Source organism: Dromiciops gliroides, chromosome 6 (genome assembly GCF_019393635.1).
Source record: "Dromiciops gliroides isolate mDroGli1 chromosome 6, mDroGli1.pri, whole genome shotgun sequence".
In the NCBI taxonomy this organism is placed as follows: domain Eukaryota; kingdom Metazoa; phylum Chordata; class Mammalia; order Microbiotheria; family Microbiotheriidae; genus Dromiciops; species Dromiciops gliroides.
The window spans coordinates 139,672,090-139,699,288 of record NC_057866.1 but is presented as its reverse complement, the minus strand read 5'-3'; the positions used below and the strand labels follow the sequence as shown (position 1 = coordinate 139,699,288).

General features: G+C 36.1%; 1 protein-coding gene and 1 non-coding gene across 2 annotated transcripts in view; both read left to right on the top strand.

Moving 5' to 3' along the window:
- The window catches only part of LOC122732098 (transmembrane protease serine 11F-like), a 108,554-nt gene that overhangs the window by 24,260 nt on the left and 57,095 nt on the right, over positions 1–27,199 (top strand).
- LOC122733189 lies at positions 13,642–13,769 on the top strand. Its single transcript, XR_006353775.1, has one exon. It is a non-coding gene; the product is annotated as a U6atac minor spliceosomal RNA (small nuclear RNA).

Here is a 27,199-nt window from a genome sequence, read left to right as displayed (position 1 = left end):
ATAATAACTACTTGTTGATTGACTAATGATTGCTATTACTTTACAAACTAAGAAACAGGTTCTAATCTTGGCTCCTTACTATTAATGTGACCTTGGGAAAGGTGCTTCGCTTCTATGAGCTTCGTTTTCTTTCAGTTCTATCTACTAGGACAGCTGTCAAGGTTACATGAGACTGATTTTCTTTTGGTACTAAGTTATATAGTTATGGGATACATTAACTTTTAAGGATACTAAGGCTGCAACATTTGCCATAGGTTTCAGACTTTGTCAGGAAAAAAAAGGAAAATAATTTTCGCTCACTAAATGCCTTAGTAACCTAAAGGAATGAACATCCTGACATAAATAATGAACTTCTTCTCAAGTAGGGCACTTGGAGAGAAGAGAGAAAACTATTTTCTTTGGTTAAGTCTGCATCCATTTGCTTATTTTATAATTAAGATAGCTTATTAGGATAAGTTTAATCAGTTAGAAAAAACATTTCTTACTTAACCAAAAACTTCTAGAACAAATATAATTCGCTTCAACAAAGTAGACATAAATTAAATAGAAATACAAATAAAATACAAAGGGAACATTGTGACAACCACCATTTCAGTTCAAAGAATCACACTCAGTTATCTTTGGAGGGAGAGGAGGAGTTTCCTGTTTATTACTTTCCTAAAGAATCCAAAAGGAATATTATTCCTAATTAATGTCTTATCTAATGTACTTGTTGTCTGCTCATGTTCTTTTTATCTCTGAAGATCTTATTGTAGATAGAACATAGAGACTCAAATAACCTCTCCCTTGAACGTCTGTCAATTTTTAGTGCCAAGATTCTCAGAACATCTCTTTTCTACTGCTTTGCCTTTGTGTAGGCCCTTATTACTCACCTGTACTATACTCTAATAGAATGACTTATACGTCTTCTTGCCTTGACCCTTGTCTTCATATAATCTACTCTATATATAGATGCCAGCATAATCTCTCATGCATAGCTGACCAAGTTACTCCTTTGTTCAAAAATATTCCGTGACTGGCCTGAAGCAACTAGGCATGGGGTAGTGGGTAAGAGAATGCCAGTGACTTTATTTATACTTGAAAGAAGAGAAGCTGCCTGAGTCCTGGGTACATGATGTACATGTAAGTACTTAGTCATCTTTGCCAAGGTTTATCAATGATGGTAGAGCTGTAGTGGGTGCCAAAAATAAAGATGGTGGTTCAATCAGATGCTAATTCAAATTCTGCCTCTGCCACTTAATAATAGAGTAACTGTAGGCTAGGTTCTCTCAACTTTAATTTCCTCATCTCTAAAATGGGGATGATAATACCTGTATTAATAACTCACAGGGTTGTCATAAGATTCAAGAGAGATAATTTATATAAACCATGCTGCAAACCTTAAAATGATATATAAATGTCAACTATTAATATTGAGTTAAATTAAAATCTTCTGTCTGTCATTCTAGACCTTAAAGATCTGGACCCTCCCTACTAGTCTTATCTCATTATTTCTGCACATGTTTTTCATTGCTATTACAATGTTCTTACTATTCCTTGTTCTAAATGTTCTCCCAAAATACAATGTTTTATGTCTCTTTGTCTTTGGTCATATCATCCCCTGTGAAATGTTTGCCTCTTTCCTCTTCTACTTCTGAAGTCCTATGTAAAACTATATCAAAAACTATCATCTCCAGAAATCCTTCTCTGCCAACCCAGTCATTAATGTTCCTCCCCTTAAAACCTCACATATCTCTTTGTTTTCTCTCTAGTGCACTTACCATGTAAATTGTATATTTTTGTAGCAACCTGTGTAGTTTTGATAACTAACCAGACTGTAAGGTCCTTGAGGGCAAAGATAGTGTATTATCTGAACATTGTATCTCCCCTGGAGCTTATCAGAGTGTTCTGCACACAGTAGATTCTTAGTAATGTTTTCTGTATTACACTGAAAATTGCATTATGTTATTATCTGGGTCTTGGAACACTGATCAAAAGAAAATGAGTTCTATTGAGAAATCAGACATGGGCGGGGGTTGGGGAGGGGAGCAGATTTTCTTCAGGGAAAGAATATTGTTTCAAAGCAGAAAAGTGAGATGTTATTAACCTCCATATAATTATGTGGATTTTACAAAATTGAACATGACCATCATTAATCATTGTTTCCTATCCTTTTCCAAAAACTAGATAGATATAGAAGAGACTCTTTCAGGGCACTTAGAGCCTGGAGTAGTAATATACTATACTAAATAATTTCATCATAACTCTCATTAGAAAACTGATAGAATAAATGGCACCCTTATGACTAGAGACAATTTACCACTTTCTACTTACTACTCAGGGAGACTATTCAAAGACTTTACATAAATATATATAAACTTTGTGTGTGTGTGTGTGTGTATATATATATATGTATATTATTATATATTGTATATATAATATAACTATCATATAATATATTATTATTTATATTATATTATTTATATTTACATATGTACATATGTATACACACAAAAGCTTTAAATCATTTATGTATTACACAGGCTTAAAGTAAATATATTAATTTTAAACCTGTGTGTTTATACATAAATGATTTAAAGCCTTTGTGTGTGTGTGTGTATACACTTACATAAATGATTCCAAGTAGTATAAGCACAACAATATCAATTGTACTTGTCCAATGGAAGAATTAAGAGCAAAATATGCCAAATATCAAAGACAGAATGGATATAATTATTAAAGGGTAAATCATAGAATTATAGGCTCATCTAGGCAAATCTCCTCATTTTCCACAATGAGAATGAAGATTAATGGATACTTCCCTATTTACATAGTTTAGCCAATAGATCTTGATAAGAAATAATCTTACAAAAGTGTTTAAACATTTGGAGTTGGCTGTTTAGAAAAACTTGAGCTCTACTGAACAATTGGCACAAGGATGTTATTTGTCCACCAGCTATGCTGTTTTACAAATTGAATTATATTTGAATGACAGATTATTGAGTTAATATTTGGATGATTCCATGTTCTATTATTTTTCCTGCTCTTAAAAATATTTTCAAATCATTTCCATTTCTTCCCCATTCTTGGTGAGATTTACTTTCCTTCTGTATTTCTGCTTCTATGATTCTTTTAGGGTGTACAATCACAATAGGTGGTCAACTCTTGTCTTCAAGTAGATTATCTAAGTATTTCTTGACAAACCTTGCTTTAAATATATATATTTTCCCATCTTTCTTCATTAAGTCTTTTTGTTGATAGAAATAAATCTTTGATCACTCTTTGCAGTAGAAGTTGGAAGAGAGCATAGAAACCAACAATCCTAGTCAAAAAATAATAGGATATCAGAACACTGAAACCTCAGAAACTATCTAGTTCAAAGTAAAAGATGGCAGACTAGAACTGGAGTATAATTTGTGGCCTGCTATTTTTCTCTGGACATGGCTAAGTGAGGGTAGAAGTGGTCATGGAATCCATAATCCTGACCTTATTAGCATCAACTAATTTTAGCCAACAAAGATTACTGGTAGAATGAAGACCCTCTAGAAGCCAAGAAAAATCTGAATCTTTTAGTCTATTTCTTTTCACATGTAAATTTTAAAAAGTAGGGTGGTTGATAAAGAAGACTCTAGGGAGGGGTGATAGGGATAAATGACAGTAGGAGTGATAGGAAAACAGAAATTTCTAGCACTTTTTGAATTAAATGTTAATATTATTTGAAATATGTGTTTGAAGAGTGGACATTCCTAAAATGTTAAGTACATCAGTACTAAAATTTTAAGTAAAAAATTTTAATGCATTTATTTTGTTTTTTAGTGTTTGGGGTAATCTGTATTAATATATTTTTCTATGAATTTTCAGTTGGTATTTAAAATGTCTGAATTACTTTACTTTCTATTTAAATTCCCTCCATTTTTTAGACTGAATGATTTTTTCTCTTATTTTAAGTCTTAGAAACAGGTTAATTTCCATTGCATATATTTTTAAGGTTTACCAGATGGATTTTTTGCCATTCAAACCCCTTTATTATTATTTTTAGTGCATGTGGTTTTTATTTTTATGTTTTCTCAATTACATGTAAACAAAAATGTTTAACATTAAATTTTTTTAAAGTTTGAGTTCTAAATTTTCTCTGTCACTCCTTCCTTTACCCCCTCATTGAGAAGGCAAGCAATTTGATACAGATTATAGATGTTCAATCATGCAAAACATTTCCATATTAGCCATGCTGAAAAAGAAGACACAGACCAAAAGAAATCTAGAATAATAAAGTTTTAAAAGTATGCTTCAGTCTGCATTAAAACTCTATTAGTTCTTTCTCTGGAGATGGATAGTATTTTTTGTCACATCTCCTTTGGGTCATTGTACAACTAAGAACAGCTATTGCTGTTATTGTGTACCATGTCCTCCTGGTTCTGTTTATTTCACCTTGTATCAATTTATATGTCTTCCCATATATTTCTGAAAGCATTCTGCTTGTAATTTTTTATGTAGTGCTGTGTCATTTTTCAGTCAAGTCTGACTCTTTATGACCCCATTTTGGGTTTTCTTGGCAAAAATATTGGAATGGTTTGCTTTCTTTTCCAGCTAAATTTACAGTTGAGGAAACTGAGGTAAACAGGGTTTAGTGCTCACTCAGGGTTATATGGATAGTGTTTGAAGCCAGATTTGAACTCAGGATGATAAGTCTCCTTTACTCCAGGTCCACGTCTCTATATGCTGGGCCATCTAACTGCTTGTAGCACAATAGTATTCCATCGCAATCATATACCACAACTTGTTCAGTCATTCCTCAATTGGTGGACATCCCCTTAATTTTCAATTCTTTGCTGCCATTAAAAGAGCTAGTGTAAAAAATTGTACATATAAGTTTTTCCCCCTTTATCTTTGATCTCTTTGGGATACAGAACTAGTAGTGATACTGTTGGGTTAAAAGTTATGCACAGGGGGCAGCTAGGTGGTGCAGTGGATAAAGCACCGACCCTGGATTCAGGAGGACCTGAGTTCAAATCCAGTCTTAGACACTTGACTAGCTGTGTGACCCTGGGCAAGTCACTTAACCCTCATTGCCCTGCAAAAAACAAAAACAAAGTTATGTACAGTTTTATAACCCTTTGTTCATGTTTTGCAGAATGGTTGTATCAGTTCATCAGTGTCCTTTTTTTACATCCTCTCCAACATTTATCATTTTCCTTTTCTATCACTATTACACAATTAGCAAACAACCTCAGAGATTTTTAAATTTGTTTTCTCTAATAATAGTTATGTAGAGCACTTTTTCATGTGACTCTAAGTAGCTTTGATTTTTTCTTCTGAAAATTGCCTGGTAATATCCTTTGACCACTTATCAATTGAGGAATTACTTATATTCTTATAAATTTGACTAAATTATGTATGTATTTGAGAAATTAGGCCTTTATCAGAGAAACTTACTATAAAATTCCCCCCTCCAGTTTCCTGTTTTCCTTCTAATTTTGGCTGCATTGATTTTGTTTATACAAACCCCTTTTTAATTCAATATAATAAAAATTATACATTTTACATCCTACAGTGCTCTCTGTCTCTTGCTTGGCAATATATTCTTCCCCTACCCATAATTCTGACAGGTAAAATATTCCATGATCCTCTAATTTACTTATGATATAGCCCTTTATATCTAAATCATGTATGTGTTTTGACCATAACTCAGTATGCAATATGAGATATCAGTCTACGTCTGATTTTTTCCAAACTGCTTTCCAGTCTTCCTAGGATTTTTTTGTCAAATAGTAAATTTTTGTGTACAGATCTTGCATCTTTGGATTTGTCAAACACTAGATTACTATACTCATCTAATACTGTTTATCATGTACCTAATCTTTTGTTTGTTTGTTTGCTTGTTTAGGATTTTATTTTCCAAATTACATGTAAAAACAAATTTTGGCATCAGTTTTTTAAAACTTTGCATTCCAATTTCTCTTCATCCCTCCCTTCCTACCCTCACCCCCAAGAACTTCAGTAATTCAGTATAAAGTATACATGAGTAGTCATGCAAAACATCTCTGCATTAGCCAGGTTGTGAAAGAAAATAGAAAAAAATAAAACTTCAGTTAAGGAACTGTCAAAAAAATTATGCTTCAATCTGTTTTCAGATATCATTGGTTCTCTGTAGATGAATTGCATTTTTCATAAGACTTTTGATGTTGCCTTGGATCATTGCCTTGCTGAAAATAACTGAGTCATTCACATCAGATCATCTCACAATGATACAGTTCTTTTGTATACAGTAGATTTCACTTTGCATCAGCTCATGCAGGTCCCTCTAGGTCTTTCTGACAGTATCTTGCTCATCATTTTTTTTTTTTAAGTAAGCTACAATTATATAGCACTTTAAAGAGCGATCTCCTTAGAATAAACCCATGAGGTTGATTATTGCAACCACAGTAATAGATAACTTGCATTTAGTACCTTAAACCTGACAAAGAATTTTCTTCACAATAGCCCAGCAAAGTAAGTACCATACATTTTGCCATTATCATCAATCAATCATTAAACATAATAACTGTTTCCCTCCCTCCTATTCCCTTCCCATGATTTTTACTCTATTTTCTATCTTCTTTTACCCTCCTCAAAAGTGTTTTGCTTCTGACTGCCCCCTCCCCCACTCTGCCCTCCCTTCTTTCACCCTTCCCTCCTTATCCCCTTCCCCTCCTACTTTCATGCAGGGTTAGATAGATTATTCCACCCAATTGGGTGTGTTTGTTATTCCCTCCTTGAGCCCACTCTGATGAGATTAAGGTCTTTGAGCTAATTCTGATGTGTGTAAGGCTCCTTCACTTTCCCATATCCACCCCCTCCATCCAATCTTTCTTGCTTCTTTCATGTGAGATTTCACCCCATTCTACCACCCCCTATCTCCTCCCCAGTTTATTCCTCTCCCCCATCAATTTTACCCCAAAGGCATCATCATGGGGCAGCTAGGTGACACAGTGGACAAAGCACACACCCTGGACCCAGGAGGACCTGAACCCAAATCCAGCCCCAGAAGTAAGACACTGATCAACCCTAACTGCCCCCCCAAAAAGAAAGTAGAACAAAAAAATAATGCTTTACAGGTATCATCCCTTCATAATCAACTCCCACCTGTACCCTCTGTCTAAATTTATTCCTATCATCTGCCCTAATAATCAGAAGGCTCTTATGATTTAGACATATCATCTTCCCATGTAGGAATGTAAACAGTTTAACCTTTTAATGTCTTTCATGATTTCTTTTTCCTGTTTATCTTTTTATGCTTCTCTATGGTTTTGCATTTGAAAGTAAAATTTTCTATTCAGTTCAGGTCTTTTCATCACAAATACCTGAAAGTCCTCTTTTTCATTGAAATTCCATTTTTTCCTCTGAAAGATTATACACAGTTTTGCTGATTAGGTGATTTTTGGTTGCAAACCCAATTCCTTTGCCCTCTGGAATATCATATTCTATGCCCTCTGATCCTTTAATGTCAAAGCTGATAGATCCTGTGCTATCCTGACTGGGGCTCCACAGTATTTGAATTGCTTCTTTCTGGCTGCTTGCAATATTTTCTCCTTGACCTGGGAACTCTGGAATTTGGCTATAATATTCCTGGAAGTTTTCCTTTTGTGATCTCTTTCAGAAAGTGATCAGTGGATTCTTTCAATTTCTATTTTACCTTCTGTTTCTAGAATATCAGGTTAATTTTCCCTGAAAATCTCTTAGAAGATGATGCCTAAGCTCTTATTTTGATCATGGTTTTCAGGTAGACCAATAATTTTGAAATTATCTCTCCTGGATCTATTTTCCAAATCAGCAGTTTTTCCAAGAAAATATTTCACATTGCTCTCTATTTTTTTTATTCATTTAGATTTACTTTACTGTGCTTTTGCTTCTCATAAAGTCACTAGCTTCTATTTGTTCAATCCTAATTCTTAGGCAATTATTTTCTTCTGAGAGCTTTTGTATCTCCTTTTCCATTTGGCTTTTCAAGCTGTTGACTTTTTTCTCATGACTTTCCTGTATCACCCTCATTTCTCTTTCCATTTTTTCCTCTACCTCTCTAACTTTATCTTCAAAGTCATTTTTGAGCACCTCTATGGCCTGAGACCAATTCATATTTTTCTTGGAAGCTTTGGATGTAGAGGCCTTGAGGTTGTTATCCTCTTCTGAGGGTGCAACTTGATCTTCCTTGTCACTAAAGAAGTTTTCTATGATTTGCAATGTTCTCTGCCCTGCTCATCCTGCTTGTCTTCTTCTTTCACTTGACTCTTAACTCCTTCTTAGTGTGAGGTCCTGCTTCCAGGTTATACTGTCCCAAACTTCAGGGGGTCCCAGGTGTTATGACTTCATGAGGGGCAATTTCTTCACTCACCTGGACCTTTCTTTGGTCCATAGATAACCCCAGGCCAACTTGCCAATCAACCAGGTAGCAGAACTCTGTGTGCTGTGGTTGCTAGCTCTGGTGAGCCTGCACTCCTCTCCAGCCTGGGTCACTACTGCTCAAGGTTTCTTCTTGGTTCTCCATTGGAGTAGGACATCCATATTCCCCCTTAGCCCCTGCATACACCCCCATAGACATTCAGCCCTTTCACCTGACCATGACCTTAGTTCCAGAAGATGCCAGTACTGCAGCTGATTTAGTGGCTCAGGAATAAGTTTCTCCAGAGCAGCCTGCCTGGGGCCAGATCTGTGTTGGCATGATATCAGGGTCGGACTCCACTACCAGCCTCGCTTACCCTCCTGCCAAATTTCCAAGCTGTATTTGGATGGAAAATAATCTCAGCCATCTTTTTGTGGGTTCCACTGCTCCGGAACTTGTTTTCTGGCTGTGTTTGGAGTTTTTTTGCAGTGATTGTGTCAGGAAGTCTGAGCGTTTGCTCTATCATATACCTAATTTATTCCATAGATCCTTCAATCTATTTCTCAGCCAGTATCAGATTGTTTTTTGATGATTTTTGCTTTATAATACAGTTTAAGATCTGGTACTGCTACCAACTTGCTTTTCAGTGTAACCCCTAAACCTTAACTGTAGACAATTTCTAAACTTTGATAATATTAACACAAAAAACCTCATACTGTACCCTATACCATATACCTGCAGAAAATGTTGATGACTGTTTAATTACTTTCTACTTCTAATCTTTTAAGCCTCAGTAATAATATAGTTGTGTATTAAAGAGTTTGTGTGGTAGTCTACCATGTAGTTGTCATGTGACTTGGGCAGCCTCTCTGGGATTCAATTTTCCTTATTTGTAAAATGAGAGTACTCCTTTCTGTAGATTGCTATTATGAGGCTCAAATAATAGAATGAATATAAAATGTTCTGTAAACCCCCAAGTAAAACATAAATACCTCCTACTAACCACTACTACTCTTACTTCTACCACTACTTATTATTATAAATAGTTTTTTATTATTTTTGAAGGACAGAAATGTTTCTGGCACAAGTCACTATCCTGCTATTATTTTTTAAATTTAATATTCTGAGAATAGTAGTAGATTAAAAACTAATTTTTGCAATTAAATGAACATTAAGAAATAAATTCATCTTCTATGAGCTCACTGAAAGAATCTTTGATACAAATTTGGTAGCATTGGGGATAAATGGATGAATGAATGAAAGAATATATAGAAAATATAGAAATTGCCTTGGATAAGTAACTTACTTCCTGATCAACTCACATTCTAATAGATTGAACCAAAACATAGAAGAGATTTCAGTTAAAAATCAGATGGAACGGTCCATTGGACCTTAGGGTTCAGTGGAAAAGCAGATGGTAAGACATCTTCATTGATGTATTTTCCATGGATAAAACCAAATCCATTCCTGATGCTGAACTAATAGAAAGCTGAGGACATGTGCCTCATCCTGTTTCCACATGATTCTAATTTTTCTATATTTTGAAAGCTTTTCATTACATTTAGCTTAGAGAGTCTCAGTATTTGGCATAGTGTCATCTTTTTAAAAGATTGTTCATCAATTTTTATGAATCAATGCTATGTCTGGATGATTATGGGAAACAGTTCAATCTTTTGTAATTCTCTAGTTTCAATTCAGTTTATTGGTTGAGTTTTCAAAGATATTTGTATATATATGTATGTTTAAGTGTGCATGTGTATATATATATATATATATATACACACACATACACACATTTATATGTCCTCATAAAAATGGGACAAAATAGTTTATTATTCTGTACCAGTAAATGAGATAATGCAGAATAAGTTAGTATGGATAAACATCTAAAAATAGGAAACCATTTCAATTACATTATCATTGTAAGGCTACCTACACAAGAAGCAGTTGATGAAAAATGTAATCAACCACTTGTTTACTCTCCAAGTTATTAAGCAATGATTTTGACTGCTTTCATCTACTCCATATCCACTAAAACTAGATTAAAGAACTATTCTTTGTCCAGTCAATATATATGTGAGATTAGTGTAAAAATACATAAAATGACTACATACAAGGGACATATGTTAGGATTTTTGGTGTTTTTAGGTCAATGCCCTGAGATAGGGGAAAAATAATTCTTGGTGAAGTTGCTTGATAAAGTTATTTTTTCACACAGTATCACCCATAATCAGGTTGGGTCTTCAGACCTTGAGGGAGTTATAGAGACTAGAGCTGAGGCACTGCATGGTGCAACAAGTCATGTGTGGAGCTGCCCTGCCTGATTCCCCGGTACTATGTGTGTTAGCTCAATCTAGGGTGCAGTGGGTCTGATGATTGCTTTCTGTTTTCAATGTATGACTCAATGCAGAAGTCCTTGGGTGCTTTGGAAATGACAAAGCAAAACTGCCTTATTGGCTCCAGGGCTGATACCTCAGAGGAACCTTGAAAGAAGGAAGTGATTCTGCCCTTGTTTCTCTTCTTTTGACTGAACATGTGACATCTAGTCCATCCAGTCAGGAATGAGATGAGGGGGATGCCTTTATCCCCCACTCCAGCAGAAATAACAAATTGTCACCACATGCCAGCTAAAGTACAAACCCTGCCTAGGAGAGCCTGAGCCATAGTTTGGGGCTATGTCTGCTGAGTTGTTTCTTTCTTGAATATAGGATCTAAGCAATCAATCAATATTTATTAAGCATCCACTATGAGGCAGACACTGTGTTAAGCACTAGGGATAAAAAAAAAAGGCAAAAGCTCTTCGTAAACAAGAATCTGTTAGATTGTAAATTTCCTTCAAGGAAGCTACAACCTGATGGAAGGAGTTTACAATCCAGAGCAAAGGGTCACCTTAGTGAATGGAAAGAGAAAGGATACGGAGCCTCTGGGTCCCAGCACTAATTTTTTTGTTTGTTTTGTTTTTTTGTTCCCAGCAATAATTTTAATCAGTATACAAAGTTTGGCACATTAATATAGCTTCTTCCCTGCAACTTTACCAAGAATTATTTTCCTCTAGGTCAGAGCATGCTATTCATTCCCCATTACTACTCTATTTTCTCCCTTCCTCTCCCTGTCATCAATTCATCCCTCCTTAAACACTTTGTTCCTTTGACCACTCCTCCTTGTTAGCATATCTCCTCCCTTCTCTTCATCTTCAGTCTCCTGCTAATTCTGCTATGGCTATTTCTAAGTTTGACAAGACAAAGGAAAAATGTTCATTTCTTTTTGTGAGATCCCACTCTCCAGACTGTTAACTCTTTTCTTGGTACCGTCATTTCAGGAAGGAAATTAGCAATGCCTTACCTCACTCAAGCTTGGACTGATTTTCTGGACCTGTTTTCCTCCTCTTTGAACTATACCTTACTTCTTACTTCTTATGTCTTACTTTCCCCTACTCCTTTTTATCACCTTCCACCCCTACCCCCACTTTTATTCTTCATATTTCTATTATCTTTCTTGATTAGAATGCAAGATTCTGGTGGGTAAGGACTATCTTGTTTGCTTGTCTTCATCTTTCCAGTGCTTAGTCCAGTGCCTGCTACAGAGTAACTACTTAACTAATGATATAGGTATGTATGTCTATATGTTTGTATTCTCCCTCTACTACATATTGCTTTCCCTCTACCCCCTCATTCTCCCTTTTTTCTTTTCAATGTATTATATATTTAATTATTTTTCTTCTTTTCTCTTTCTTAGTTATTATGCTTGTCTTTGGCTTCTTTCATGTTTGGTTCTTTTTTTTTCCTTGCTTCTATTGATATCTTTTTTAATCTTATTCCTTTATTTTCTATATATTCTTCATCATGTTTTTTTTTTCACTATTTTTCTTTTTGTTTTCTTATTACTTGACTTCTTTTTACCCTGCTCCCCTTTCATTCTTTCTTCTCTTCCTCTTCATTTTCCTCCTCTTTCTTTGAGGAGAAACAGGAGACTTGGGGCCACAGATGCACTAGTGAATGCTTAATAATGCACTTTCTAGAAAAAAGTAAGTTAGACAAATGGTTGTTTAATATTCATTATTAGTATTTTCTCCATCACTTTCTTAAGTCTAGAAAGCAATAAATCAATAATAAATAATAAATAAAAACAATAAATCAAGCCCTAATTTATAACATCTGCTTATTTTCAAGGTATAAATTTTCTTTGTGGTTTTTTTGGGGGGCAATGAGGGTTAAGTGACTTGCCCAGGGTCACAAAGCTAGTAAGTGTTAAGTGTCTGAGGTCGGATTTGAACTCAGGTCCTCCTGAATCCAGGGCTGGTGCTTTATCCACTGTGCCACCTAGCTGCCCTTTTAACCTTTATTTTTTAAGGTATAAATTTTCACACTGAAAATTAATGGGCCTTCTGGTTTGAACTGGCTCCAGTACAATCATGCATGGGGTCTTCTCAGACTAAAAGGCTGAAGAACCACACCATTTTAAATTCTCAGTAATATTTCCAGGACCATAGTTTCAAATAAAGTTAAATTAATAATAATTCACTTTTGGGGGGGGGGACTATGGGTTTAATTTCTTTGTATTGCTCCTATTCTGTCTCTTCATAGGTAAGTAACAATTTTCTTTCCAAGCCTTTGCTAGTACCCTTCATTTTTTGCCTTAGAAGGGGCATCAACAAGTCACTAATTATTCAAGATTGGCAAAGCTTTCCAGTTTTTTGTTTGTTTGTTTGTTTTTGCAGGGCAATGAGGGTTAAGTGACTTGCCCAGGGTCACACAGTTAGTATGAGCCATGTGTCTGAGGCTGGATCTGAACTCAGGTCCTCCTGAATCTAGGACCAGTACTCTATTCACTGTGCCACCTAGCTGCCCCTCCATTTTTTTCTTCAAGGTAGTTCACTTAAGGTTACTTGATGAGGTACCATCTTCCTCATGTTTAGTTCTACTATTGAAGCCAGCTTCGGAATCATGCATATCAAAGTTATTTTGCAAAATGTAAGACAAGTAAGATTGCTATAAATTTTATGTGTATAATATCCAGGTTTATTATAACTGAATGTCATAAAACCTTATAAGATATAGCTCAAAACTGGAAGCAAAATTGTATAGAGACTATATGTTGTATTGTACATCTTTTTTGTGTCTATAGACCCAATATATTGGGCTAGTCTTCACTTACAAATATGACTGTTTACAAACCATTAACAGGGTGCACATTTTAAAAGGCTTTTCTATTAGCAGTGAGGGATTTATGCAGGTTCATCTTGCCCACTTCCATATTATGACCCTTTCTTTGTCAAGAGACCAGTCAGCTTATAATATCAATCCAGAGTGTTGTATGAAAAAAGAGAGTATCAGTATTCCTCTTAATGAGAATGGAATAATTCCTGGTGATTTTTACAACATATATGTGGTTAAAGCATTGCTGTCTACTCTTTCACACTTAATCATATTTTTCTCCACATTAGAATAGAAATTAGTTGAATGAAGGAACAATTTAGTTTTTGCCTTTGTATACCCAGTACCAGCCACAATGACTGGGATATAGTGGATGCTTATTAAATGTTTGTTCATAGTTGGTGGAAGAGAGCAAAGCTCTGTTTATGTCCACATTCTAGAACCAATTCTGGGAACTTGGTCATCATTAATATTGAGCTCTAGCTAACTGACTTAACCAGGCATAGTCAGATAAACTATGAACTTTAAGTAGTACATACATTTTACATAAGATTTGTTTATTTCTATGACCCTTTGTCAATTATTGGACTTAAGATCACTATACTCATATTCCATTGTATTTATTTAACAAATTAAGTAGCACAAGGTGTACTTAAAATTTGATTACCACCTCAAATTATATGTTATCTACAAAATTGGAAAAAATGTTTTTGTCCTTCATTCTCAAAAAGGACCATGTCAGATGTCATGACTTGGAATGAATTGGATTTAAGTGAAGAAAGGCTATACAAAGTCACCAGCCTTACTCTCTCCTCCAGAGCCATCTGGGTACAGTGGCAAGATATATTATCAGGACAATTGGAGATGGCTCTGGATGCAGTGAAAGAAAGAAAGGAAGGAAGGGAGGGAGGGAGGGAGGGAGGGGAGAGGGAGGGGAGAGGGAAGGAGAGAAGGGGAAAGGGAGGGAGGGAGGGGACAGGGGAGAGGAGGTAGGAGAGAAGGGAGAGGGGGGGGAGGAGAGAGAGGGAGAGAGAGAAAGGAAGGAAAGAAGGAAGGAAGGAAGAAAAGCAGAAAGAAAGAACAGAAGCAGAAAGAAAGAACTGGAGTGGGCCAGTGGGGTACCAATTACTCACAAAATATTGATTGTTGTTTGTCCTTCATTCTCTCTCTCTCTCTCTCTCTCTCTCTCTCTCTCTCTCTCTTTTTGGTGAGGCAATTGGGGTTAAGTGACTTGCCCAGGGTCACACAGCTAGTAAGTGTCAATGTTCTGAGGTCGGATTTGAACTCAGGTACTCCTGACTCCAGGGCCGGTGCTCTATCTACTGCGCCACCTAGCTGCCCCTGTCCTCCCTTCTCAAAGAGGACCATGATAGATATCATATCATAGTAAGCTCTATTCTTTCATATCTCATGAAGCATTATGCAAGTCTCTAATGTACTTGTTATATTAGAAAGTATTTAATTTAGTTTATTGTTAGTCCAATTCTATTTGAAAAGCATTAATTGAACACCTAATATATACTTAGCTCTTTTAATATTTGTGAAGGAGGAAAACTAGGCCTAATTAAGATCACATCCAGTTTTATACTTGAATACTGATCAGTTTACAGGGAAGGAGTATGATACTGTAGAAAGTGTGTTGGGTTTGAGATAAGAGAGTATAGATTCAAATCTCAGCTCTTCCACATACTACCTGTATGCCTTTGGGCAAGTCACTTAATCTCTAAGACTTTTAGCTTCTTATTTTTAAAATAAGGGGATTAGATTTAGTATAAGGTCCCTTCCATCTCCAAACCTATGATCCCATAATCATATGAAATATTGTGAAGTAGAATCCAAGGTCAAGAAGCTGTTCAACCTTCAATATTTGCCTGCTGAGCAACTCCCTTTCTATACTATATTAAGTGACCTTTTAGCAATGCAGCATATTAAGATTCTGGGCCACGCTAATTTTGTTTATTTAACATGCAAATCAAATTAGTTTTAAATGAGAACATTGTTGATCTTTTTTATCTGGAGCACTTGAAATGCTCCTCCCTCTGAACTAGATTGTACAATATCAGGTTTCAAATAGTCAGCTTAACCAATCACAGAGCCAGCTGAGAGCAGAGAGCATCATCATTTGTTAATAAGTGCTGACTCAATGTTAGCTGGTGTACAGCACACCCATTTACCAAAGGTGTGGGAATTTTGCCAAAGTCTTTCTCCTTTTGGCATTGGTTTCTAAAACTGAAGCCAGTAATGTGTATATATGTATATATATATATATTGTAGCTTATCAATGGGATATCAACAATTCAACAAATGTTCTCACTGTGGTATAGGGGATAGAGCCAGCCCCCAGAGGCAGGAAGGCAAGGATTCAAGTAAGTCCTACCTATGACACATATGGGTTTGTGTGAGAATGGGCAAAGCACTGGACTCATCCATATCCTTGGCAATTTCTCACAGACTAGATAATCTAGAAAAGCTGTTTTTCTGCTTTGGGAGAAGTTTCCTCCCTGAGCATTCTTGAAATCAATGATTCATAGAACAGGCCAAGAAAGGGCTTGTTACTCTGTAGTTAGTGGGCTTTTCATTTCACCAGTATAGAAACATTTGTGTAGGTGATATCTGTCAGGCAGTGAGGAAGTTCTATCTGTACATGTGCTTCAGGGGCTTAAAATATAAGAAATAACTACAAACATTCCCTCTGCATATTTCTGTGGAAATCTAGGATGCTGCCTTTTGTGCTAGGTAACAGAAAAGAATGCACAATTAAATCAGGATTAATGCAGTTTTGTGCCCTCAAGAATGAGTTTCTGTGGTATTCAAGGCGCATGGATACCTTGGATAAAGTAGTTTTATAAGGATGAGATGATTTTTTGTTTTGTTTCCTCTCTTCCAACCTATTGATAAAATTCTAATATCACTTTATTCCCATATTCTCTTTTTGAATTGATCTTGAATTTTGCAAAAAATATGCTTGTACATAGTAAGTGCTCAATAAATAGTAGTTGTACTCCTCAAACACAAATACTTATTAAACACCATGTGCAAAGCACTTAGGCACTAAAGACAAAAAAGACCAAAAAAGAAAAACAGTCATAGAATTTGAGTTGGAAAGGACCTTCAGCAGGTATCTAGTCTTAACCATGTCTATACCTGAGAGGAAACCCAACTATAACATACCCAACATATGCTTTGTGCCTCTACATTCTACTGGATGAATGAAGGAATCTTGGTCTTCTAGCTCTTTCATCTTCCAGGCTGGTCACTTATGTTAATTTCTCTCAATTCAATTCAACAGGTATTTATTAAATACCTACTATGTACCAGGCACTGTGTTAGGTTCTGGGGATATAAATAAAAACAGTGAACCAGTCCCTACCCTCAAAAAACATACTTATTTAGACATATTTGTATGCCTTTAGTTGACTTTCTTATAAAATTATATTAGTGATTTTTGTTGGAAGTCATCCTTTTTGGATTTTATTCTATCTTTAAAATATTCTTAATTACTTTCCTATCAATTCAAAGAAGATTGTATATCATATTCCTAGCATTATTCCATATTCACTTCCACAAAGGAAAGTAGATACCACAAGTAGGTTGTAAATATATTTTAGAGGGAACACACTAGAGTGGAAAATATTATAGGATTGAAGTAAAGAGAGCAAGGTTCAAATCCTAACACTTCTTGGTAATCTGTCTATGACACAAACATTTTACATCTCAGTTTTCTCATTTATAAAATAGGAATACTCTTCCACAATTTGCCTCGTATGGTTGTGGTGAGAAAATCACTTCATAAGTTAAAAGCATGACATAATTGTACTATTATTGGAATTATTTCTTCTAATTTTCAAAGGATCATTGGTAACATTCAAATGGAGTTTAATAGAAAAAATACCCAGCAGAATAACTTGAAAGATAGTTAAAGATATATGAGAGACTGAAATAGATATGTAAAATGTGGTCCTCTTGTGCATTAGCTTTTCCATAAGATTCTCTAGAGCCAGGGATCAAATTATGTAGGATTATAGCAGGACCTCCCAGGCCATCTAGTCTAAATCTCCTCTTTTTATAGATGAGGAAACTGAGTCCCGAGGAGGTTAAGTGATTTGCCCAAATTCACACATATAGTAAGACCATAACTTTAGTTTTCTAAATTCTCACCTGGTCCTGCAGTAGAGGAGATAGTTGGGTTAATCCTGTCACTCTCAAACACCCACTGTTTAGAGGCTAGAATAAACAGAAGTTGTACTGTGTAACCCTGATGCACATACTTAGCAAAGTAGCATAAGCCTCCATTGTGCTGACGTTGAGCAGGCCGGACATCTGGATCCACTGATTTGCATCTGTCCTTGTGACTCTGTTAATACCCTGGCCTGGTGGGTGTGGTAGATCAACCAGGCAACTATAGTTGTAACTATAGTTGTTAGCATTAAATATCATTGAGGTAGAGCTGCTGGTAAGGTTGCTCTACTTAACAACAGAATCCAGTGCAGCAATATTTACTATACGATGGCAGGCACTGTAAGAATCAATAAATGGAGTCTTATCTTATTGGTTATTGGCCTCACATGTCTCTGACTAGCACAGTGCCTGATACATGGTACATAGAAAGATTTTAAAAGTCTTTATTAAGTACTTAGTATGTACCAAATGCTGTATTAAGCAGTGGGAATACAAATATTATAGTCCCTGTTTTCAAGGAGTTTATCCCCTAATGGGCAGAAGACAACACATTAAAAATCAGGTGGAGGGCAGCTAGGTGGCACAGTGGATAGAGCACCAGCCCTGGAGTCAGGAGTACCTGAGTTCAAATCTGGCCTCAGACTCTTAACACTTACTAGCTGTGTGACCATGGGCAAGTCACTTAACCCCAATTGCCTCACTAAAAAAAAAAAATCAGGTGGAGAGGAGAGGATGGAGAGAAGAGGTGTAGGGTCAAGGCTACTGGGAAGGAGGTAGAAATGTCCAGAGAGTAATGGGGGGAACCTGGAGTGAAGGGAATATGGGTAGCCTGGGCACCTCGTGAAATAGTCTGGACCTTGAAAGAGAATGCTGCAGGGATGGTGGTATACTGATCGATGTGTCCATGATTATTGATGTTATACAGTTTACTAGCATTGAGTTTGAATCATGCTTGGAGTGTAGTCATCTTTCAAGACTATAAGATTCTATTGGCCCCATCCCTACAGGTGAGAGTGACTGCTATTTCCTTCTTTTGTGTGTCTTACTCAAGATAGGATTGTCTCCTCCATGGTTCTTGGAGACCAGGGTCTTATTATAGGAGCCTGCAGAATTGTATGCACTAAGCTTAGTGGTTCTCTGGGAGTAGTATTATGTTGGTGAACCCCCACTAGTTTGATGAGGCTTCACTTATAGACTCTTTCCTGAAGCAGATAGATTGGAGACTACACCTTTACTTGTGAATGGGCAGGAGTTGGATGGGGAAAATAGTGGTGTATGACCACTTTATTTTGAAAAATTCTATTCATTCATTTATTTATCAATCTATTGATTGATTGATTCATTTATTTGTTTAGGCTGTTTCAATACAGATCTAGATTAGATATTGTAATAGATATTTTTAAACTATGTCAAAAACTATTTATGGATTATTATAGAAATTAAAATTAATCATTTAAATAAGCTAAATTATTTATTTATTGGTCAGGCTTCAAGAGAAGGAGGAATAGGAACTGGGAAGGAGGAAACAGAGACAAAGGCATAAACAAAGACAAACAGAGAGAGAGAGAGAGAGAGAGAGAGAGAGAGAGAAGGATGGGGACAGAGACAAAGAAAAACAGACAGACACAAAGACAAACACAGACACAGAAAGAATTATATCCAACATATTCTCATCTGTTTCCTGGGATCTTAGAATTCAAATCTGGAAAAAACCCTCAAAAGCCATGAAGTTTAATCTCAATTTATTGATAAAGAAACTGAAGCTCAGAATTGAAGTTGCTTAACCAAGAACACAAGGTATGAAGTAGTGGAATCAACTTTTGAACTCAGTGCTTTGATTCCAAATCCAGTGCTTGTTTCATTCTAGAGATAGAATTCATACAATTTTTTCCGATTTCAATCATTTTGCTAAAAATCCTTGACCCAATAGTTTTGTCATTTTATCATCTATCTAATGAATTATTCTACCTGTCCAAATATCCCCATCATAAGCCAAAGAAGCTATGCAGAGAGTTTTAATTGAAATGATGGGTCCACCTGCTCTGTTTTTGGTAAACAATATATTTAACTTACTTGTGATGCTACTTCAGGTCTCAATAATCACAAGACCTTAGAATCTTAGACTGAGAACTGGAAGGACTCCCCCAAATTACTCTCGCTGAATATTTGAGGTTATAAATGGCTTAATTGCCTGGTTAGATAGATTAAAAGGTATGGGTTTTAGTCATGTTTTCACCCTAGTTTCAACTCTAAGAGCAAGCTAATTTTACGACTTATAAACTGCCTATTCACTCACTTCTATTCACTCACGTTTTGGAACCTTAATAGAAACAAAGTTAATTTTAAAAACAGTTAATTTTAGAAATTATGAAGTTGTCCTACAATGGTCTTTTCTCAGTTACAATACTCTTTGACTTCTCCATAGCACTGGACACTGGTGATAACTCCCTTCTCCCTGATACTCTAGGAAGCCATGACACCACATTCTCCTGGTTGTGCTTCTATTCTTCTGACCACTCCTCAACCTCCTTTGCTGGTTCTTTATTCATTCCATGCCCTGTAACCATAGGTGTCCCCCAAGCTGTGTCCTAGGCCACCTTCTCTTTTCACTTTATATCACTTGGTGATCTCATCGGCTCCCTCAGGTTGAATTATTATTTCTAGGCAGATGATTCTAAAATTTATATACCTAATCCTGTAGCTATAGTCATATATCCAATTGTCTCATGGACATCTCAAACTAGATGGTTCATAGGCTTATCAAACCCAACACATCCAGAAATCATCAATATAAGTATCATATGTAACATATCAGTAGTTAGAAGAGCATAACGTAAAAGTAACCCGGAACCAAATTATAAACTCCAGGTATGATACCAATCTTCATGCTCTAGGATATATGACTAGGGTCAACAATTCCCTTTTTGGAAAAGACAAACAACTATTATGTTGTTCATAGAACAGAATAAGGTTACCTCCTTGATTCGGGGAATCTTTCCTCCCAAATCCTTCTGTCTTCTGAATTTCCCTATTACTGTTAAGGGTACCTCCATTCTCCCAATCATCCAGACTTGCACTACAATGTCTTCCACTCTCATTCACCCCACTATCCAATCTGTTGCCAAATCTTGTCCTTTCTCCCTTCATAACAAATTTCATATATGTCTCTTTTTTCTACTATTATTATTATTATTATATCATATTAGTTCAGGCCCTCAATACTTTCTACCTTCTAAGTGATCTCTCCTCCTCTTGCTTCTCCCCATTCCAACCCATCCTCCACACAGTTGCCAATGTGATTTTTCTAAAGCATAGGTAGGACCATGTCACACCACTGCTTAATGGGATTCAGTGGCTCCCTGTTGCCTAGTTAATCAAATATAGGCTCCTCTTTTTTAGAATCAAAGATCTTCATAACCTGGCCCCTCTCTAGCTTTCCAGTGTTTTCACTTTACTCTGCTCTTCATACTATGATTCAGACACACTGGCTTACTTGCAGTTCCTTAATTATGGTACTCTCTTTCCTATCTCTATGCCTTTTTACTGCTGATCCCCATTCCTAGAATGGTCCCTTGCTTTCCCCCTCTAGTTTCTCTGTCTTCCTTCAAGATTTAGCTCAAATTTCACCTTCTTCAGGAGGTCTTCCTGGTCTCCTCCAGTTACTATTCTCTTCTCTTTTCAGATTGCCTTCAGTATATATCATATATGGACATAGTTTCTCCCACTAGAATGTTGAGAGTAGAGACTTTGGGTTGTTTTGTTTTGTTTTGTTTTTCTTCTCTTTTTTTGTATTGCTGGTGCTTTACATAGTCCTTGACACATAAGTGCTCAATAAGTGCTTGTTATCTGACTGACATAAAACTGACTTATATACTTAGATACCCTATTACCAAAAAAATTTTTCAAGGAAATCAATTAAAAGGGAACCCAATTTTAAAATGAAATATGAGTGGTCTATTGAAATGGATTTGAATTGGACCACTTAAAGTTACATATATTAAATAGAATGCTTTTTTTTTTTTTTTGGTGAGGCAATTGGGGTTAGTGACTTGCCCAGAGTCACACAGCTAGTAATAGAATTGCTTTTAAAAGAGGCATAATGAACCTGAGGCCATAGGATCACAGCTTTGGATTTATTTGTGGGTTTTTTTGTTTGTTTTTTTCAGGGCAATGAGGGTTAAGTGACTTGCCCAGGGTCACTCAGCTAGTAAGTGTCAAGTGTCTGAGGCCAGATTTGAACTCAGGTCCTTCTGAATCTAGGACCAGTGCTTTATCCACTGTACCACCTAGCTGCCCCTCACAGCTTTGGATTTCAAAGAGGTCACTTACTACTACTCTTTTCATTTTACATATATAGATATGTAAACAATGTTGCTATAAATCATTATATAAATAGTTATAAAAGCATAATGTAAAAATAATTCTGCACCAAATTATACACTCTAAGTGTGATATCAATCTTCATGCTTTAGGACATATGACTGGGGTCAATAATACCTTCTTTGGAAAAGACAAACAACTATTATCTTGCTCATAGAATGGATAGAGATCACCTCCTTGATCCAGAGATTCTTTCTTTTACGTTTAAGATCAAACATCAACTCCTTGTTTGGAATTTAAAGCTCTTTGTAATTTCACCCCTTCCTACCTTTCCCTACTTCTTACAAGTTATTATTTCCTTCTACCCACTCTATGGTTCACTCTATGTAGACTGGCCTCCTTGTATGTCCTTGACCATAAAACACTCCATTGCCTGTTCCCCATGCCTAGAATGTTCTGTCTCTTCACTTGCTCCTCTTAATTTCCCTTCAAGGAAACTAACTTCCTTCAAGGCTCAGTTCAAATATTGCCTTCTGCAGGAGGCCTTTTCCTGGTTCCTCTCCCCTGTCCGGTCCATTCCCAGGTAGTAAATGCCTTCCCCCTTCAGATTACCTTGCCCTATTCTACACATATCCTCTTTGTGCCTAGATATTTATAGGCTATCTCTCTCATTAGAACATACATTCTTGAGGAAATAGATCTCTCTCCCCCCTTTCTTTGTACCCCCACTGCTTTGCACAGTGCCTAGTACATAGCAAGTGCTTGATAGATGCTTGTTGACTGACTGACCATGACATTATTATTAAAATGCAGGTTTGACTTGGAGTCTATTTAAGTGAATTTACTTATTAATATATAAGATCCCTAATTACTAGGAATGTCTTCTGTGTTATACCTTTATGGCCCTGAGGACACTATTATAGTGATACTGTTTTTAAAAAATTTTTGTAAGTTAATGAAAGACAAAGCTTATACTTCCAAGAAATGACAGTCTATATCATGGTACAACAGGTCATTTTTATGAGGCAAAGGGTCTCACTAGTTATTAAGATTTGTTGATGAAAATTTATTTTCAGAGAGACTATCAAATTTCCTTATGCAACTATTCAAGTGAAATCAGCAAAGACTACAGGGAGACATTGCTATATAGTATTAAAGGGGAGAAGAGAAATTTGTGTGAAGGGAAGTAGAATGAATCAAAAGTTTTGACCTCTGTTATTGTTCAGTGTTTTCAGTCATGTCAAATCTTTGTGACCCCATTTGGGGGTTTTCTTGGCAGAGATGCTGGAGTAGTTTGCTGTTACCTTCTCCAACTCATTTGGCAGATGAAGAACTGAGGCAAAGAGGGCTAAGTGACTTTCCCAGAGTCACACAACTAGTAACTGTCTGAGACAGATTTTAGCTCAGGAATATCAGTCTTCCTGACTCCAAGCCCAAGACTCTATCCACTATGTCACCTAGATGCCTGCCTCTGATATCTAGGGGTTAGAGCAAAGGATAGTTCCTGACAGATAAATATAAAACCCTTTCACTAGCTAACTTTTTAATAGTTTAACTTTTTAAATAAAGCAAGAAGGCTACCCCTATTTGAGGTTGCCATAGGATTTTTCAGTCTAAATTTCACTTTGCATTAAAGTCAACATAATATCTATGAGTTTAAATGGATTGAAATGCATCAAGAAAACAGAGAGGTATTCAAAACACAAGCTGATGGAGCAACCATTATATTGCTTTTTTGGTTTCTACCTCCTTTAAGTATCTCTTTTTAAAGGTTTTTTTTTTTTAAATCATACTTGGGAAAGCATGAGAAGGATAAAAAATATTGCTAAAATTGAGGAAGAGAAACAAATGAAATGATGATGAATGACATTTCAATAGTGCTTTAAGCTTTACAAAACACTTTCTATACTTCTCATTTGTTCCTCACAAGCATCCTGTGAGGTAAGGGCTGTCATTATTATTCCCATTTACAGATGAGAAAACTGAGCCTGACAAAGGTTAAGTCACTTGCCCAGAATCAAACAGCTAGTGTGTATATTTGAGGAAGGATTTGACTCCAGGTCTTTTCAACTCTGAGTCCATTCCTCTATCCATTGGGTCATGTACTAAAACATGCATTGTAAAGTTAAAAGGAGGAAGTACATTAAAGGGAAGAGATAATGCCTATGGACTTAACATTTAAGTGCCTTAGGCAACTCTCTTAAGATTAAGTTTCAAAGAAGGTTTCAGGGTGCATGGTGGAGTGAGTTCCTCATATAATAAAATCACAAGTCCAGTCCCTATCCTAATTCTATTTTTTTGGCAACCTATTAGTTTCACGCTATTTACAGAAAAGATTTAAAATGTCATTATTAGATATGAACTTCATAGCTTCCTATCCAGTATAAATACAAGAATAATAGATAAGCATTTTGGAGTTATCTTTGATGGATCATTCACTTTTTTTTTTTTTTTTTTTTTTTAGTGTGGCAATTGGGGTTAAGTGACTTGCCCAGGGTCACACAGCTAGTAAGTGTTAAGTGTCTGAGGCCGGATTTGAACTCAGGTACTCCTGACTCCAGGGCGGTGCTTCTATCCACTGTGCCATCTAGCTGCCCCTGGATCATTTACTTCTTATATTATCTGCCTATACTTATACCCCACTCTATTCCTGACTGAGAATAGGAGAGCCAAATCACAATGTGATCAGGGCTGGAAAGAGAGTGGTGAGTGTGGGGGTGCTGAGTCTGTACATGTTTAGTAGATAAGTAACTATGCAGACTTAGTCAGGAAGATCTGAGTTGGAATCTTGCCTTAGACACTTATAGTTGGGCAATACCTTGCTCAGCCTCAGTTTCTCAGATAACAATAGAACCTACCTCACATCTGTGCAATGCACTTAACCTGTCTCAGACTCAATTTCTTCACCTCTAAAATGTGAATAATAGCAGTACTTACCTGACAGCATTGTTGTGAGGATCAAATGAGATAGCATTTATAGCTCTCTGAAAACTTTAAATTGCTATATAAATACTAACAATTATTACTATCCTCCTCATTATCATAATGGTAATTATATTTTCTCCATTTCTTCTCTTTTCCCTTTTAGCTGGGAAAACTGAGACTATATTATATGTCTACAATGCCTTCTTCTAGAGATATTTTTCCAACTCTCAATTATATTGATGGGTTAGGCCTCCACAAGACAGCTGACTACTTCCCTCAGAGTTCCAGGGAAATCTTAAGAGGCTAGAGTTTCTAGTACTGTTGGCTCATGAACCACTTTGATGTGCTATACGATTGAGACTGATGAGGTCTCCATGTCTTCAACCTTTGAAGTTTACAAGTGTCATTTAGACAACTCCGTGCTCAGGTCTGTGCTCCCCTACCTCTTTTTTAATCATTTGTTTTATCTTTAATATATTTTAAAAACTTGTTTCAAATTCTCTCCCTGCATCCAGCCCCTTCACAACCACTGAGAAAGTAAGCAATATAAGATCTACATGTGAAATCATGCAAAAACATATTTCTATATTATCCATTGTTGCAAAAAAGAGCAAGTAATAAAAGAAAAAAATCATATTTCAATTTGCACTAAAGTTCAACAGTTCTCTCTCTGGAGGTGGATTCATCATAAGTCCTTTTTAATTATCCTAGATCATTGTATTGATCAGAGTGGCTACTAAGTCTTTCATAGTGATCATCATTATAATATTTCTGATTCTGTGTACCATTATTTCCTTGTTCTGTTCACTTCACTCTGTATCACTTCATATTGGTCTTCCCAGGTTTTTCTGAAACCACATGCCTCCTTATTTCTCACAGCATAATATAGAATTCCATCACATTTATATACCACAACTTGTTCAGCCATTCCGCAATTGATGAGCATCTTGCCCAATTTCCAATTCTTTGCCACCATAAAAGAGCTGCTATAAATATTTTTTACAAACAGGTCATTTTCCCTTTTCTTTTATCTCATTGGGATACAAGATGTAGTAGTGGCATTGCTGGATCAAAGGTTAGCAAGGTTTTATAGCATTATCTTTTTCCTTTTTGGTCATGCTAGCTAATCTGATAGGTGTGAGGTGGTACCTTAGAGTTGTTTTAATTTGCATTTCTATAATGAATAGAGATTTAGAACAACAAGCTTTGACCATTTATCAATTGGGGAATGGCTCCTATTTTTTATAAATTTGACTCATTTTTCTAAACATCTGAAAATGCCCTTCTTGCCTCTTGCTTCCTTCTAATACAGAACAAAAGTCTGTCCCCTCAAGGTTCTCCTGAGCCTGCAATCTCCTGAATTCTGACTGTGCCACTGTTGGTCACCAGCTTCTGAACTGGCTTACTGTATTATATATAGCCCCACAGGAAACAACTTCCACCAGTCACAAAGATGAGGCATCATCTTTTTTTCATCTAACATCAGAACACTTCAATCCAAATCAATTAAGAATTTATTTACCTTTACTTTGTACTTTTGAGTGGTTGATTCAGTTGAGTAGTCTGAATCCTCTATGTCTTAATGAAGGGGGGGTAAATATGCCTTTTGAATATCCAAATACATTTTAAAGTAGGTTATTAACCAGATCTTTATGCTAAAGACCTACCTCATCATTATGCATAGGTCACCATAGACTCTTGGGGGTTTTGCCAGTACAACATAAGTTATAAGGAAGTCTTGACCAAACTTGAAAAGTTTTGAATGTAGTCCTGGAAAGGATTTTCTGTCATTTAAGGATAAGAAAGGTTCATCACCAACAGACTGGGAATAGAGTGATGATTATTTTTGAAAAAATTTTTGGCCACAGCAATTTATTAAACCATCTCTTAAATGAAAGCAAAGCACTTTCTATGGTAAAGAGAGTATCCACAGGGATGAAATTGCAAACCCTTGAAGTACTGAAAAAAAAATTGACTAGACTTGAACATCTGCATTCACAACTATTAATAAACACAAACATTCTCATTAATGGTAATTGATTTGCACCTATATCTAAAAGTATTCCTAAATAGAACTTCAAATAGTCATCAGACAACTAGGCAGAGGGCCACATTTGTTCAGAATCTGCCAGAAGCTTTTCCATTTGGATGAAAATTCCCCTCAGGGCTATGCTACTAGGACACCTAATGAGTAGGCTTGTTAATGTGTCAAGTGGAAGAGTCCATTGTAGGTAGATTAGGATTGATTATTTCATTTCTCAGGTATTGGAGACAGATTTAAATACAT